A 4,280-nucleotide genomic window follows, 5' to 3' on the forward strand; every position below is an offset into this window, starting at 1 on the left:
ATACAATCCAAAGTTCTCTAACGGATTTTATAGCACCATGGCATCTCCGCCCCGTATCATGCGACACATCTTTCACACATGTAGATAAAAACCGAGCTCCCACATGTGCAATTCTGCAACATTTCTTGTATTTGCAGCAGAAGTATGAGTGTTCTGAATTTTATACGGACGCTTCTAGAACTGCCACCTCTGTGTCCTGCGCGGCGCATGGTCCCGGCCTTAGTGTCACTAGAACTCTGAATAGTCATACTAGTATCTTTATGGCATACACTCTTAGCCAAAATGGGAGAAAATAAGACTAACTGCAGCAATTACGCCTCGCGAGGAACATTTAGTCCCCAAAAGACCAAACGCGCCAAGATTAGGGCCGTGTGCAAAATAAAGGGACCAAACGTTGGTCCCTCGACGCGAATGGGACCAACGGGAAGACTAACAGCGCCCTTTGCTCCCGCAACGTTGCTGTTGCTCCCCCTGGCGGGGGCCCTCCGACTTGTTTCTACTTGTTCGGCGGCCAGCGGGGACGGACGTGCGAAAGGTGAGCTGCGGCGGCGACGGCTTTTCCCCATTCGCCCTTTTTTTGAAGTTCGTGAGCTTGCATCGTAGCGTCAGAGTGCCAGCTATTTTTTAAAACCAACGCCAGTCGATTCGCTGTGCGTTACTGCCGACGGCGACCTAATTTTTATTTGTTTCGGTCAATATGTACGCAATGTTTTGCTTAACCCTAAAATAGTAAAAATGCAATTTCTCTTTAAACAAGTGGCCCAACCGCATAAATAACCGTCCCAGCAGGAGCAGCGTACAAAAAGGAAGCTAACCGTTAACTTCTTTTCTTTTGAAATTGCAGTTTTAATACATTTATAGCCAGAAATGACAAAGCGTGGTTAACACGTGGCCGAGAATCTTGAAGGGCTATAACTTTTTAGGCAAACATATAAACACTAAAATAACAACATGGTGCTGTTAGGACACAAGAATTACTCGCAGCCATATTAAATTTTAAATGAAAACGTGATATTTTAAGCAGGAAAATTACAAAAGTCTGGCAGAACGCCGGAACTGCAACGGACGCGTACACTCTGAGGCTGAGTAGGGCAAAAATAGTTGCACCCTCGTAACCGCAACTACGTCCAGAATAAAACTAGACAAAAACGGTTAAAATCTGATGTAAATTGGCTGAGTAAGGCATTTTTTTCCATATTTTGCGTAACCCGAACTTGTAATCTGCCGGACCACAGCAGAACGGCAAAATGAAGTCTTCCTCGAAGGCGCGGTCTGACCGCCGTAATAAAAATCCTCTAATAAAATCGTAGAATCTTTATGTATCTCACGGCAAGTTTTTTTTTTTTTTTTTTTGAGAATACAGTGTCATCTAATGGCCCCTTTTCCAGTACTGGCCCTCCTTGTGGCCGCCACGGCGAACCTAACTGGCAGTAACGCGCCCCCCCCCCCCCCCCCCCCAAAAAAAAAAAATTGTTTAGCTTTCGGGGAACTCGTTCACGAAAGATTCTCGTCCTGCAGTCCTTCCCGCACCCACCCGTCACCCGTGCCTTTCACATGAATTTCACAGTAGCAGGCGCACGCTCGCGTGACTCATTTAACGTGGCCGAAAGCTTCCTTCACTTTTTTTTCATTTTCGTTGCTCACTCACTGGTAGCCAAGCGCTCGCAGCGTGGTCAGCCTCAAACATTTTTGCCCCTTTTCTTTGAAAGCCTTCTTTTGTGTGCACGTACGAACTCACTGTGAACTGTCCGCAAAGAGGAAATAAAAACGTGCAGCCATAGCCACTCCCCATGCAGAAAGCTGAGAGGACGCCGTTTTGTTTGTTTCGCCCGAGGCTATTTCTTAAACATTGTTAAATTTATTAAACATTGAGAAAATCTGGCTCTTAATACATTTTTGAAATAAAAACGCATTCTTCGACACAGACATCACAGCCAGAAATCAATAATGACCTTGTTCTATACAAACCCGCACCATCAGCGCAGGAAAGCAGGTTTTCTTCCAATAATTAAATATTCCTTCTTGTTTTCTTTTTATTTTTGATTGCAGTCAAACCATTTTAATTTAGAGCTGGTGCTGACAGGAAGCGTCTCTTTCCCTACATGTCTTGTGAAAGAGAGGGAAGAGGCCCTTGTTTCGTGCTACGTAAGCCTCTGAGAATGATAGCGAACCTGCATGCGAGAAATGAGCAATCTTTCGATTTTCTGTTGCCCTTATACAGTGGTTCAATGCGTTGAGTGCGGGAGCATGAGTCCCCAGGTTCTATTGCTGGTTTGAGTGGCGTCTTTTCTGCTGGAGTCGGAAAAACAACAATGTCTGAGTTTCGCTTGTTAACTACCGTGGCCATGGTCTTAATTAATCCGTAGTCTTATACTCAGTGCAATTCACAGGCCACATTTGGCTGCACTACATAAAGCGTTGATTTTGCTTCTTTTTGCTTTTTGAGGTACTTTTTACGGATGCTTGTTAGGGCTGCTGGAAACTGCGTTTTTCTCAATTTTGCGTCCTACCATGAATAACACTTGTTTTGTTGCCCTATTTATTTCCTGCAGGAGCGTGACGACATACGCCCATTGCCGACAGCGTCACGGAGGATGGCTGTCTCCTCTCAACGGACAAGTACCTCAAGACAAGTGGAGCATGCTTGCACCAAGGATAGCAGCCGGAATAGCCCAATACTGGGCGCATCGCCTCAATAAGGTGTGCCGTACAGGCCTTCGAAATAGAGACTCCAACGTCAAGAGTAGAGTACGGTTTACTTTTGTTGTGTATGTTGCTCACACAGTGTTGCAATAAAAAGCTTGAAAGTAACATTTTCTTTGTCGTGAGTGCTTTGTCGTGAACAAGTGGCCAAGAAATACTGCTTCTGGTCTCTTGTGTTTACTCCTGTCTTCTGAATTGTTGGTCTAATGGAACGACAGTCACTCATGGAGTACTTGCACGAGCGAGCACATCGTCTTTTAGTATGCACGGTTAATCCAGAGGGGAGCATTTGCAGGGATGAACATTTAGTCTTGAAAGCATCAATTGGTCTAGGGAGAGTAATGGGAAAGATTAACGATTGATACTCAGAGGACCAACGGTTGGTCTCCAGTCGACTAACAGGGGTGACTAACAGTTGATCTGCAAGGGACCAACAGTTAGTCTTTATGGCGGACCAACAGTTGAACCATCAAGGGACTAAGTGTAGAGGGACTAACAGTTGGTACCCTTGCCGTTAGTCCCAAAAAGGACTAATTCTAGTGGCAACGCAGTTAGTCCCCAAAAGGACTAACGCCGATGCCCCGTTAGTCCTTTTTGGCTAAGAGTGTAGGCTTACGGTGTACTTCTTGTCATCAATCATATACTTCAAAGCCACATCCCACAATCCATTATCTATCGATTCCCTCAGTGTTGTGCGGGCACTGTCGTCAACAATGCCTTCGAAAAACCACGTTGTCAATCTGATCGTCAAGGGTATTATGTCGGTGTATGTACGCAAATCTGAACTGGTTCTTTGCTGGGTCCCTGCCCACTGTGGTATAGCCGGGAACGAAGCAGCGGACCGAATGGCTGCTGCTGCTACACTCTTGAATACAGTAGACATAACCACATTACCCTACACCGACGTGAAACCACACATCAGACAACAATTTCGCAAAACATGGCAAACACACTGGAGTGAACAAACAGACAACAAGTTACACGTAATAAAACCTCACTTGGGACCATACACCACCGACACACGCAATAGATACTCTGAAGTCGCCTTGGCCAGATTACGGATAGGGCACACACATGCAACGCACTCGCACCTTCTCACTGCATCTCCAAGACCTCTGTGCAGCAGGTGCGGAGAGGCCCTATCCGTAGTGCACATACTAATCACATGCAAGGCACTTCAAACAACACGACACAAACACTTCAGAGACCTCTACAGACAACATATCCCACTACATCCATCGCTCTTTCTAGGTGACGATGCCAGTGTTTCTGTGAAACGTGTGTTTGATTATTTGTCAGATGTTAAGTTTTTAAACCTTATCTCATATCACGCATAATCAAATCTGGCCCTATACACCAGCCATCACCATTACCTTTAATCGATTTTACTATGTTTGGTTTACATGTTTTTATACCTACCTTTTTGTGGTAATCACTTCGCTTCATTATATAACTTCTTTTCTGGCGCTCTTTGCCCTCGTTGGCCTTGCGCCATAAAACACCAGCCATCATCATCATTCATTATTACTTAAGGAACCCAATACAAGAGAGATGTACGCACGTGTTTTATGCGACAA

General features: G+C 45.1%; 1 long non-coding RNA gene across 1 annotated transcript; it reads left to right on the forward strand.

Moving 5' to 3' along the window:
- The first annotated feature begins 394 nt into the window (after positions 1–394).
- Positions 395–2,811, forward strand: LOC144172638 (uncharacterized). The gene is made up of 2 exons (XR_013323069.1): positions 395–535; positions 2,553–2,811. It is a non-coding gene; the product is annotated as an uncharacterized LOC144172638 (long non-coding RNA).
- Positions 2,812–4,280: the final 1,469 nt, after the last annotated feature.

The sequence above is a fragment of the Haemaphysalis longicornis genome, unplaced genomic scaffold (assembly GCF_048455015.1).
Source record: "Haemaphysalis longicornis isolate Haplotype H1 unplaced genomic scaffold, Haemaphysalis longicornis Haplotype H1 scaffold_25, whole genome shotgun sequence".
Classification (NCBI taxonomy): Eukaryota; Metazoa; Arthropoda; class Arachnida; order Ixodida; family Ixodidae; genus Haemaphysalis; species Haemaphysalis longicornis.